Source organism: Tubulanus polymorphus, chromosome 4 (genome assembly GCF_964204645.1).
Source record: "Tubulanus polymorphus chromosome 4, tnTubPoly1.2, whole genome shotgun sequence".
NCBI lineage: Eukaryota > Metazoa > Nemertea > Palaeonemertea > Tubulaniformes > Tubulanidae > Tubulanus > Tubulanus polymorphus.
The window spans coordinates 23,759,588-23,773,769 of NC_134028.1; positions in this window are offsets into that span (position 1 = coordinate 23,759,588).

The following is a 14,182-nucleotide window of genomic DNA, read 5'->3' on the forward strand; positions in this document are numbered from 1 at the left end:
GCAACTCGCACCAGGGATACTGGATGATCTAAGCTACAGTTCACCCCCAAACTTCAAATACGAGCCCCTGTGTAAGGAACGAATGGATTCCGTTTATAAAAGGCTAATCATTCTTTTTGTTGAAAATATCTAGAGGATGTTTTTATCATTGATGAATGTGAATAGATGAGTGAACTAGACGAAGACCCCACCCTATATTCGGTAGCGTTGGGACTGCAGTAAACATTACCGTGAGTTGAGAATCATGGAACTTGGTAGTGTTGTGACTGCTTTTTGTCTGAGGTAGCAGGGAAATAACATAAGGTTTTTGTGAATGAATTCATCTAAAATTCATCGACACGAGAGCGGTTTGCAGAGTTGACCGAGTAAGGGGGAGTCAACTGTTATTGTTTTTGCCATAAGAAAACGAAAATAATGAAGCCGTCATTCTTCCCGTGTGTCTATAGAGATTGAGTATATACGGCAACAGAGAAAAAGCGTCAGATATCAATTATAATCATCTATTTCTATGATATTAAGAGGTTCCCCGCGATGACAGTTGCGCGAAGAGAAAATTAGCAGATGCTTTTGATGGATTTTCCTCGCTCATCCTCATAATGTTGTCTGTTGCTCTAGGCAACATTTTTTGGTCTGAGCAACATTAGATCAAGACGATTACAAAACACGATGTGAACAACTTGTTGTTTTGCTGAAAAAAAGAAGAATCAGAATGAAATTCAGCGTTCAACGTTCAGCAGATATTCTACTTACGTAAGCAGCGCCACCGGTTAATTGGTGACAGTTTCTGGGAAAATCGCAGCGACCTTGAAAAAGATGAAATGTTTTCCAGCGTTTGTAGATGTATCAAATAGCTGCGTATGAAAAAGAATTCTCGCTAAATAAATAACTGCGATAAGATTCACCACCTCAAACAATCTATAACGTCCTCCCCTTCCACCTCCCTTTCTCCCTTTGTTATTCAAATTCTGTCGATAGTTAGTGTTTCAGTACTATGGTTATATCATGATTTGATTTTAAACATGCAGGCCCACTTATAATATTGCGGGGCCTGAGTAAGATTCAGATGTTAGAGTTCATATCAGTTTCAGTTAGTTAGTTAACTTCAAAAGTAAAATTTCAACTAATAACCGACGCAACTGGGTCTATAGCCGAACAACCTGTTTTTCTCTTTTGCAAGATAACACATACGTTCTTTATAGAATAGTTTATGTTGTTTGATCAATTGATTTTTTTGATAAGGCGTCTTTTAAACCAATTGTCTTGTAGCAAACGATATACTCGAAATATCCTTTGTGAAGACGCTGAGTAGGTTTCAATCTGAAACCTGAGACATTTTCCGAAGATTTTGCAGCGCTAAATTAGATGAATATCGATATAATATCGGTTTGAAATCGCTTGTACATCGTCATATATGATAGCATAACCCTCGTTCCACAGTGCACGGATTTCAAAAGCTAAGAACAACATGTAGAACTTGGTATAGAATTACAACAGCGATATTTAGTTTGAGAAAGTGTTATTAAGATGATTTCTGGCAGATCATGGCTATAACAATTAGACAGATGACATTTCAACCCCTCCCCCAAGTCACAACGGATAATGTGTAAGCCTCAACTAATTTCAGGATCGGAATTACCTTAAATCCGAGTGATCGAATAAGAAATTAAATATGGCACACATGTCAATATCGTTCTTGTGAGTGAAATCTCAGGGTAAATTGATTTATCTTCTGCTGTAAAAATCGACTTCCCGCCGCGCAGTAAATTGGATTGTCTGTACGATCGTCTTAAATGTCGTTATAGATTATTATCTTTCGTGATATAAACTAACGCTCAGATATTCGAGATTATTTTTGTTAGTTTGAACGTGGGGGGAATCATTCGTTTAAAAATTCATGAATAAAACATCTTTCTATCTTATACGACAGCATTCTGACGACAATTATATCTATCTGTTTTTACGCACTGAAAAATAATTTCTTTTGGGATAGATTATGTTTCTGGGAGCTACAATAAGATAAATATAACCAATAATTTTTTTTTTGTGTGAATTTTTCATTAATAAAAATGGCCGTCGTCGAGAAAAATGATAAATTTAAGTATGAATCATTTTTCTGTGGGATTTATTCACACAAAAAATAGATTTCTTTAAATAGATTTGCGAACTACAAAAAAATTAGATATAATGGTCGGCAGGATTCTGCCGTGATTTGATCATCTTTGTCAAAATGGGGAAACATCAACAACGGATTTTTTTTTAGCCCGGATATACTAAAACCTTGAAAACTCCTTCAGGATTTCACGTGAAAAAATTAGTTATTTGCAAGACGAAAATATGATTTGTTAATTTTTCTTCTCTTACGTATATTTCCAGAAGCTGTAGGTTCCATATCGCAAGCAGAAGAGAATACAGCGATGATCCGGCGAGGTTTTACGATTTCGTTTTGTTTGTTCAGTTGTTACTGCTTACTGTGGGCAATGTTACTGCTACAGAATACTGACGACCGTATTTCTATACGGACCGTAGCCAACCTGAAGAAAAAATTCCGCCACATCGTTCGTGTCCGCGCATTGCGGAGCAGCGATAACGCCGAACTGAATCCGGCGGCTTTTGTGGATTATTCGCTCAACCGAAATTCGATCAGTTGGTTTTCTCAGGGACCGCGCAAGAAAACCGAACGCCAATCAAGCCTTGTCGTCGGTTCGGACGTGGTTTCGAATACCGATGACGTTGTAAAATCAGAGCCGGTTACCCGGAACGACGAAGACGCCGATCACGACGGGGATTTACAAAGTGCTATTAACTTAATAGAAATGCCGAGATATCTCGACGAAGACTACGGCTCATCGCGAAGACATTCGCATCTCGATAAAGTCACGGAAATTACCGATCGTAAAAAGGGAATTACCGATCATCGTGTCTCACAGAGTAAATTGCAGGCTTTTCAAACAGCGAGCCGGGACAAACGACTTCAGAAATTTCCGGGTGTTGGAAACGATGAAATAAAGCATAGCGATGGACACATATCAATTCCGACGAAATTTGATCGGCCAAATTTAGTTAATTCGTCGAGTAATTTAAACCACCAAAACATGGATCTCTATACGGATAGGGCTGTTACGAATTCGAAAAATGTTTTCGGTAATTTCTATTCCAATCGCTCGCTGTTCGATTTGTCTTTAGGCGTCGATCCGGAGCTTTATGGTAAAAAAGTTCCGCCGGAAAGCAATTATTTCAAAGTGCGTCCGTATTTGATCAATAAAATCAACCATAAATTCACGATAAACGTAAGCGAAACGTGCGGCGAAGAGAAGGTATTTCTGTTGATTTTAGTTTGTTCGATTCACGAGAATTTCCGCTATCGTCAGGCCATACGAGATACATGGGGAAGCATATCTAATTACCAGAGCCGGGTGAAGCTCGTATTTCTGTTGGGACGACACCGCGATTCGTACTGGAATAAAAACATACGAAAAGAAGGCGCTTCCTATCGCGACATCGTACAAATCAACTTCGCCGAAAGTTATAAAAACCTAACGCTGAAAGTTTTATCGGGATTACGTTGGGCGTTACAATTCTGCAAGCAAGCGTTATACGTGTTAAAAAGCGACGAAGATATGTTAATTAACGTGCCTTATTTGGTAAGAGTTTTGATGAAGTTTCCGCTAGAGAACGAGGTATTCGGCGCTTTGAACGTCAGAGCGACTGTAATGCGGACCGCGAGGAGTAAATGGGGTGTTCCTAATAGCATCTACCCATTTAAGTATTACCCGCCATATCTTTCCGGAAATAGCTACGTTATCCCGCTCGACGTCGGCCGGAAGTTAGTGTCGGCTGCTCAGATGGTTCCGTTAGTGCCGATAGAGGACGCGTTCATCACCGGTATTCTCGTACGCGTTAGGAACGTTAGGTTGAAAGGGTCCGATAAGTTTACGCATTGGGGCAGCCCGGTGGTGCAGTCGTGTGACTTTATAGAAGGGAAAAAGATCTCCGGCACGCACATGACCCCTAAGTTAATGTACAAAATCTGGTCACAGATTACCAAAAAGATCTGCTGAGTAATTTGTTCTGCTACGAACTCCAGTGAAGTTCATTACTTGTTCCTTATTCCTTATTCCGTTACTTATTGAGAATTCATCTCCCAATTAAGGAACAGGGAAGTGTTTAAACCTAGGTCTTTCAAGTGTTAAAATTGATTTCACAACATGCTGCTTAACATAGCTTTATAGTTAATGTGTCTGCCAAGAATACATGACAATATTGATACAGGGGTGGATCCAGGAATACTAAAAGGGCAGGGTTCAGTGCGGGAGAGAAAAAAAGACACTGTCTTTGTGCACAAAATATGATATTTAAAAATTTGACAGCTGGCCTAAGAATTTAAAAAAATTTAATTTACAGAAATCAACCGAGAAGATTTTGTTCAATTTCAATTAGCGATGAAAATTTCCCGGTATTTCATACAAAATTTAATACCTATTGCATTTTGGTTCATGAGCAGTCACCTCAAAGCCACGTCTCACGCAACACCGTGGATATAGTGATCATTGCGATGAGCATCACGGGGTGGGGGGCACGATTTTTAACTTATTGTATTTTCAAAACGGGTACGGTAGTCCTCTGAAAAGGAAGGGGTTCGACCACCGCTGGATCCGCCACTGTAAAACAGGCTTTGAATAAATGAAATGTTATCGAAACTTCGAGAACGCCTTTTGATGAATTCTGTAATGCAGCAATTCCAGGAATATGCGGTGAAGCTCCGTTTCGAAGACGCTTTTTAATTTTACTCGTTCGTTTTCAAACGTCTTTGATGATTTAAAAATTCTTCGCCAACTGTCAAGAGAATATAACGTCTTGCTACCGCTCTCTAATGAACATGGCGTGCAGCAAATACTCGATAGCGTGACTCGTGCATTTGATGTGCTTTAAATACGCAAACCCTTTGAGAATTATATCGTCTTGGTGTGTCTATAACGTGACGGGCGGGATTAGCCCGTTGCATTAAAAACCCAAGGCGAATTTATGTAGCGTTTTCACGTGATTATTATACCATACGCTCGTTATATGCTAAACGAATAAGAGATTAGAAAAGAATATATATATATATATATATATATATATATATATATATATATATATATATATATATATATATATATATATATATATATATATATATATATATATATATATATATATATATATATATATATATATATATATATATATATATATATATATATATATATATATATATATATATATATATATATATATATATATATATATATATCTTGCTAGTCTTCCTATAGGTTCAGCGACAAGACAATTTGCGTCTTGGCTTTTGAGCAGTCCAAGTATTTAAGCTTAATCTATCACTCGCTGCGTATATGACACCAAGACGGCTGTTTCTCATATCTCTGTGGATAAACGTATATAATTCAGCTCTGGGTAGATAGCTGATTAGACACGTCGAAAATCGACATTATCTAAACATCGACCTGACTATGGGAGCAAACATCTCGAACCTACTACGATCTATTCGCATTAATCAGTATCGCATGCGAAACGCCGTGTACCGCGAGAATGAAGGTACATTCTGAGAGATTTTTGACAGACCAGTCATACGCCGTGCGCACCTTTCGGCGTGTGTGCGCATGCATAAATTCAATAAAAAGACCAGAAAAGACTGAAGAACGATTGAATAATGCATAAGATCGTTTCAGGCATGGCGATGCGATCAAATATCCAGCTCTTTCAGGCAAGATATCAGCCGTCATGTAGATCTGATCATACAGTTACCATATTCCTAAACAGGCACCTCTTCGTGACGGGTATATGTAATATTTCATATCTCCGCTTCACAAATCAGTCGGGAGAAAATGAAGTGACTTAAACCTCCATAGTATCGGGTTGGTTTCTTTTTTTTTTGGGGGGGGGGGCTTGAAAACGAATATTTTATACGATGAAAATGTATTCTCGGTTGCCTAGACAACCTTTCCAAATTGATAAAACAGGGTGATATTCTAATTTCGATAAGGCATGTATAGACCTAGCGATAGAACGGTTTATCTTGACAAAAGCGAATATTTTGAACACGCACCGGAAATATGGTGGGCACAAATACGTAGATATAAACCCGTGGCTATCGGGCTGATTTCTATCGCTACCCCGCTAGTTTTTGTATCAGTAAACGATGCAGTGTATGGTATACGTCGTAGCTACAATATGCTTGTTGCACCTGTGGCACTGCGTACCCGTGTCCAGTTGGGAGAATCGTTACGGGGCTGAACTGAATTTTGTATGCCCGAAAGGCCAGCACATCTCCTCAATCAAAAGCGAACATTCAAACCGACACGAGGACCGAGTTTGGGACTTCAAATGTAGAAACGGTTTTGTCAGCAGCCAATGCACTCTGTCCGACCCTGTAAATAAAATGGATGGAAACATGGATTTCCAATGTCCCAATCATGGAATCATCACAGGTTTTCACAGTTACCACGACAGTGATAAAGGTGATAGGGTCTGGCGTTTTACTTGCTGCAAGGTAAGCATTCGTTGTGTCGCGTAAACTATATGCGGCTGAAGCTTACGAGAGATAAACAGAAAAGATGTCTTACAGTTGTTTTATCTAATCGGCTCGAGGCGTCATCCACTACGGAGGCTTGTCACGATAGCCGAAACGATACGATTTTCACTTCGATGATTCCTGGGATATACACGATAGGTAAAACACAATATCCGTGTTGACGCGATGAGGAGAGAATCCCACAATGATAATAAAAAGTCCTAAAATGAAACTTCGAGATAGTAGTTTATTCAACGTTTCGACTATATCCTAATAGTCATCTTCAGGAATAATGATTATTCCTGAAGATGACTATTAGGATATAGTCGAAACGTTGAATAAACTACTATCTCGAAGTTTCATTTTCGGACTTTTTATTATCATTGTGGGATTCTCTCCTCATCCTGGGATATTGTACCGAATCTTTGATTTTGTACCCCCGGCTAGTGTCTGTGGTATCCCGGATGATTTAGGCATTTCTAGTATCGATCTCATTTAAATGTTGAATTCTTTTTTAGTTGAACACACGACGATCATACAACTGCGCTTACAAAAGTACGAACGATTGGGACGAGAAAATCGGTTACAATTTACCAGCAGGTTTTGCAATTACGGGCGTCCGCAGCAAGCACGCCAACTATTACGAGTAAGGGTATAGTAGAATACAGGACGTTTGAATTTGCTCTTGCGAGACAAAAAAAATTCAAACGCATTTAATCGTATTCTTTCAGGGATCGTCTGTACACTTTCAAAATATGCAAATTTTCCGTTTGCGTCGCAAAATCGATGAAGATTTTAGACGCGTTGAAAGCGAAACGAGGTGATAGACGAGTGGTGGGCGTGGTCAGTAACCAGGGCTGTTCGAAAGATGCTGAATATACGCTTGTACTCGGGAGCTCGGACTCGGTAACCGAGACAAGTTCAATAACAACCACTGCTGCAAAACAATTCACATTTGAATCGACGATTGCAGTCGGGGCAACTGTCGGATGGAAGGGTTTAGGATTAGGGAGTTCCGTAAGTTTCGGTGTTTCACAGTCTTTCGGTGGAGGCATGACCTTCGAATCGTCGAATACGAAAGAAACATCGATAACGAGGGAAAGTTCGACCGGTTTAGAGGTTCAATATAATGGACCCGGAGCAGCCCTCATTTTGGCCGATGTCACCGAATACAGAATAAATACAGATAACATCAATGTAGAATACGGAATCTATTGCGACAGCGGTCGATCGTACAAGAAAAAGGCAGTCGTAAAACTGAACATGAAATCATATGGGTCGACGCATTTCACGACTCAAATCGGCAGATTTCATCCCGGAAAATGCTCCCACACGACAAGAAAGTGTCTCCGAAACATCTCCGCACACAACGCAATTTCACCGAGCTACGTGGTCACACGTTTCAACCGTTGTTTTAAAAACGTCGGCTATTTGATGAGAGATTGATGAGAGATTGAAAATAAATCATCTTTCAATTAAAGCTGTGTGTGTCATTATTTCATCCTCGATATTTAATAGATAGATAGATAGATAGATAATTACTTTGATTGCCAGAATATGAGTATGGTTCATCGTTTAGGACATTATATCGTGTTTGTATACATTGACTTTACTCTGGTATGTTGATATGTGAAAGCCTTAAATATGTTGAATTTCTAAACAACTGCTGAGATTTTTCTAAATTCACTGCCAAGGAAGGCCGACAGTCATAGTTCAGGGCACAAAATTCCAGATATCATATTTAGAATCCAGTGGTTTTCCTGGTAATATCTCCGTAATTTCTAAGGTCAGGCAATCAGCGCGCTGCCTCTCTATTTACCGTGCAGTGCTGCCGCTAAGCCTATCGTTAGCGGATTTTGAATACACTAACATGACTCGACTCTGGCAATCGATCAACGTGCTGATTTTTACACCGTGAGGTGCTGCTACTCAAACGTTTTTCGTCGGAAGGTTGTTCTTAGAAACGAAATGATTATTTCGTGGAAAAGAAAATGTGTGGCATGGTGAAAAAGATTGTTTTCTAACTAAACACTATGGGTTAGCGTTAGACTTACTAACCTGACTCTAATCCAGATCCTAACCTAACGCTTTAGACAATTTGCCCCATCCGTTTATTATACAACGCAGTCTTGTTACCCCCCAGGCAATTTCCCCTATAAAAGCCTTCCCAAGGCAATTAACCCCCTTCGCGAAATAATTCCTCAGAGAATAAACCTCTAAGTTTGCAAATAATCCCCAAAGAAAAACCCCTTCAAATTGCCCCAGAATAATAACCCCATAGCCGTATTTTTATTCTTACAAGGAGGAATGACGACCCGAATGTTATGTATGAACGTTAAGGGCTATGGTCACGTGATTCTCGATAGAGACACCTATTGGGGTGTTAGACTTAATGCTAATTCCAAGTCCATGGTCGAAGTAGAGAATTTCATAAGTAATGATAATAATAAGATTAACTGATCTGATGACGAAACGAGAATCATACAATGAACAATTCTTTTTTCATAAGGTCGGTTGAACGAGATCGAGCCGATATATTGCTGTTTCGAATGATTGACCGAAACTACGCTAAACGTGGCGCATACCAACTACTAACAAAAATGCGATATTGTGAACTGGCTTGATATTGACTTTTCGTCACATAGGCCGGTATCCGCTCCGGATGTGGTGAGATGGAACCAAGTCATGCAATTGGAAATCATGTGTCGCGAGTGCTTGAAAATATAGAAAAAATAACGTTTGTGAAATAAATGTTTTCATTACGCTCGAATTGGCCGCTCTTCACACATAACAACGGTATGTAGTTTAGAAGCTGGTGGTAGCAACGATGAGCTGGAAGCTGATAGGTCTTATTGCATCATTCATAACCATCGTACATATTCAAGGTTTAAGTAAGTAGGCTACCGTGGTCGCGTTCGACGTATTTACTCGATATTTTCAGGAACTTTTTTGGTCGAAAGCCGGGTCAGGACAAAACCTGGGCTAGTAAAATAAAACAACTTTACAGTTGCTAGCCGCCATCTTTTCTCTTTTTTTTGTGTTTTTTCATACTTATTGGTCCAGATGGATTTTAACCGTTTAAGAGACATTTAAACCGTGCGAATCTCTAGTTTTCAGTTAGATTCAGTCTCACATTTGCAGCAATGCGACATGAGCGCGAAAGAGATATAAAGTGAAAATGAAAAAGTAACATCCATATACTGAAATACACGCATAGAAAACAGAGCCGAAACTCGAATGACAAAAGTCGCACTGCAGTTAAAAAGCAATAGAATGAAAACTTTGCAATATAACGTTGAAATTCTAATTTCACTTAAAAAAGGGTATTTATGCGAACAGTTGCTGAAATTTTTGAATTTTTGATTTAAACATCTTTTAAAAAAATAACGAACATCAAAGTTGTCTAATTTTAAGATTAGACAACTTTAACTTAATCTTTATTTTTTGTACATTACGAGCCGATGTTGCAATGACTAGATCCATTCTGTTTGCTCTTCTCTCATTACGACTTTCATTCAACTTCTGACTCTTTTTTCCAAGCGTATTTCATGCACTTCAAGCTGGTTCGACGAGGAAAATGGATGGTGGCCAGACTTATCGCTCGGATTCTTGCGAACTCCTTTAATGTAAAAAAATATCAATTAATGGTTTTGTATCTATATTCATTTCAAGCTTTGCGAAACGTCGCTTCGAATAAACCGGCATACCAAAGTACCACCCTCAGTGTAACGGTTGGGACCGGGGTAGCGCAAAATGCTGTTGATGGCAATACCAACACTCGGTTTCTTGCTGGTACATGTAGCCACACGGCCATAGCATCTCCCGGAGCTCCCTGGTGGATGGTCGATTTACAGGCTGTTTATGAAGTTAAGGCTGTTACGTTGCTGAATAGAGGAGATTGTTGTGGTATGTAATCCGATATGAAATTCAGGCATAATATAAACTGACTTAATACTGTAATGCGCGAACAAACTACAGCGCGATAAAGTGCTGCTAGATTCAGATTGGCTTCAAATTTGCACACATAATCTATTTTTGAATTTAATGAAGACAAATTAAATGCTTTCAATTAGGGAAATGTGGCAGTCATTTGTTTATCGTTTGTGTATTACGAATTAATTCAAAAAGGTCGATGTGGATGTTTTATTCAGTTTGATTTAAATCTATCGTCAAAATGAATCGATATTCTATAGACTTTTTGCGTTGCATAGCAAAAATAGTTAGTGATGATAAATAATCATTGTGGATTCTATTTTTGTCTACAGCCGAGCGACTCGGGAACTTTAAGATTATTGTATCTAGAGAAATCGTTACGAGTAATTTAGAACACGTTGACCCGTCCTCCGTCTGCGCGTTTCAAAATGAATCTATGAAAGCGAGTGAAAAGAAAAAATTTGACTGTACAATAACCGGACGCTATGTAACTGTCACAAAACCCGAAGGTTCAGAATTGACTCTCTGCGAGGTCTACGTCTGGGCCAGTGACGGTAAAGTATCATTGAATGCAATTGACAAACTGATAGAAAATACATTCAATTCTGACGAGTTTTGTTATAAAAGTGAATTTTTTTTTTCAGAGCCTTTGTCGCTGTATTCCACTGAAGGTACATTCAATCTGATATGTTGTAAAAATCTTGTTTCTGTTTTAACGTGGTGCAACATTTTCAAAGTATTTTTGAAATGTTTGTCTCTCGTCAAGTTGCAGGAATAAATCATTCATCATTGGTTTTGCTATTTCAGATACGTATGAGATATACACACACGTTGACGTTATTGAACCTGAACCCTACTCTGTAATGGCGAACCCACGTGACGACTGTGTTTTCAAGTGTAACGTGGATAAACGTTGCGAGTCTGCGCTCGTGAAAGACAACTGGTGTAGACTTTATTCCAGTTCCGTTAAAATCAAAAATATCGCTTCATCAAACGGAATATTATACACGACACTAACACCGATTATATTGTAAATCATTTCGGGAGACTGTTTGCCGGCCAATTCAATCCAATTCAATTATCGATATATTCAGATCCGAAATAATTTTATTGATCCTTGATATTATGTAATTTATATGATATTATTTATTGTCGAAAATGTTAAGCAATGTATATGTTATTTTTCAAGGCGTCAAGAAACTTTCAAGCTTTTTCATACCGTTCTCCACTGCATATTAACATAAGTGTATACATCATTCGATGACATTTCGCTAGAATGTTGTTTAAAAAGGTGGTTAATTTTCAAGCCAGACTTAAATTTTAAAGTCGAGATCTTCTTACAATTCCTAATCGCACTCTAATAATCAGGAAAGGTGCAATTACATTGGTTACAATTTGATTTTTGGGTTTAAAATTAAAAATAGAACAACAAAAAAATATGGACACACTATAACTCACAACTGTGGAACTGACTCTGTTGCTATTTTCTATTAACACGAACATTTTCTATACTTAAAAATAAACAATTCCGTCATTGTAACGTATGTAGTTATATTCTAAGGTCCCTTGTTGAGCTCTTACCTAGCGTGCTCAGGAGAAAGTCTTGCGGGTGCATATAGGGTTATTCATTCTGATTCAGTCGAAATGTTGCATTGATCCTGATATTTTTATCAGTTTAAAACTCTTTACAATCCGCACGTAAGTTACTCACATATTTTTTCGTGCAAAGACGCAAATTCTCGGCTGAGATGGTGTTGGACGCCACCTTAAATATTTTTCATATGATCAGCACCACAACAAGAGATGCGAACTGATGAACTGGATCCAGGACCCTACAGGAAAGTTGTTGCATGATTGACGTATTCTAACGTTTAGAGTCTGCTAACTAGGACGCTAAAATAACGACCTTGAATATGAAAAAAATTATGACCTTATCATTAGAGATTATTTGTCGCCTGGAGATATAAATAATAAAACACCTTTTTGGTAGCGACATCGGTTTCCTTTGAGTAGATCATGTCAGTTAAGAAGCCGTTACATAAACATGTTCGTTACATAAACAGCTCGAAGCCGTTGATGTGTCTAGGGAAGCGACACAATGAGCGGGAATACAGAAATGTGTATAATTCTTTCATGCACGATAATCGTATACATACAAGGTTTAAGTAAGTACCAGCTGCATGTTCACATTAGATTTCCAAAAAAGATTGTTTTTGTAGAAAAAAAAATGATGATGAAATTTGCATTGCATAGATCTATAAATTGCAAGGGCTGGATCCTTCATAGCCATAAAGTGCGCTTAAAATGTATCGACTTATTACCTTTTATGTATGTATAGCTTATGAAAAAATGAGCATCCTACACTCTTAGAACAAAGGGTTCTACCGTAGAACCTTTAGGGGTTCTTGGGCTTGCCTCCCAGGGAGAACCCCTGAAGGTTCTTCAAAGAACCTTTTTTGTAGGGTTCCTTGAAGAACCCCTGGTAAAGGTTCTTTGAAGAACCATTTCGTATAAAGGGTTCTTGTTAGAACCCTTTCAATATTGTCAAATGGTTCTTGACAGGGTTCTTGGGAGAACCATTTAAAGGTAATTTATTTTTAGGGTTCCTCATTCATTTTTTGACTGCTCAATCTGTTCATGATTTGTCCATCCTCTGTTATGTTTGACTGCTCCCTTAATCCTCATGTGGATAAAAAAACTGATGATAAGAATCGCATAAAATTAACATCATATAAACCTTTTTTATTATAAAATCTCATGAATTGAAATATTAATGATAAATATATTTACAATAAATGATACAAAAATAGTTTCACTAATTGGTTACATGTACAATAAGATTGAAAGATGGAGAATTTTTTTCATTGCGCTAATCGCTTGGTATCTTAAATCGGTTGGGATTTTTTCGACACTAAGTCTAAAACATAATGTTTCGAGAATATCAAAGTTTTTAAAAAGTTAGTGGTATAAGATGTAAGATGATATGCTAAACGTATAATAGGCCGACTTATGGCAGGCCACTCCGCTTATTAAGAATCTGTCCACTTTCAATTAACTATAAGCCATCTTCTTACATATGTTTGTTTCAACGCGCTGCCACCCTCGCAACCTTTCAACCGCAGCGTCCGGATTATAGTCGTATATTTCCTGAAATATAAATAACATTGAGAACAATTAATGGTGTAATAAAATCGATTATGTTTTGCAATAATGCACACTGCAAGTAAATCTAAACACTTTCTTGTATTACATGCATAAGTTCCAAATACATTTATCAGTAGAAAAGACAAACGGTTAAAGTTAACAGTGGGATTAGATTCAGAAAAATACAAACCTTTTTAATGGTTTTCAGGTCTTTCGCATCCTCTCTCAAAATCCCTGGTAATACGTGAAGCTCTGCTGTTCTCATCATATCTGAAAACCAGTGAATATGTAGATTGAAAATGATTATCTTCTATCAAAATACAGTCAGACAGTAAAGGCTCATTGAGTCAAGATTTACTAACCTGTTTCTGCAATTTCGCTGCTTCGAAGGAAGGAAGCGACACGATTGCCATATGTACAGACTTCGTACATTTCTATAATTCTTTCCGCCATAGGTCCGAGATTGGAAAAACATCTTTTGCACCGCGGTCTCACAATATGGTCAACTTCCATGGAACAATTTCTATAATACAAAAG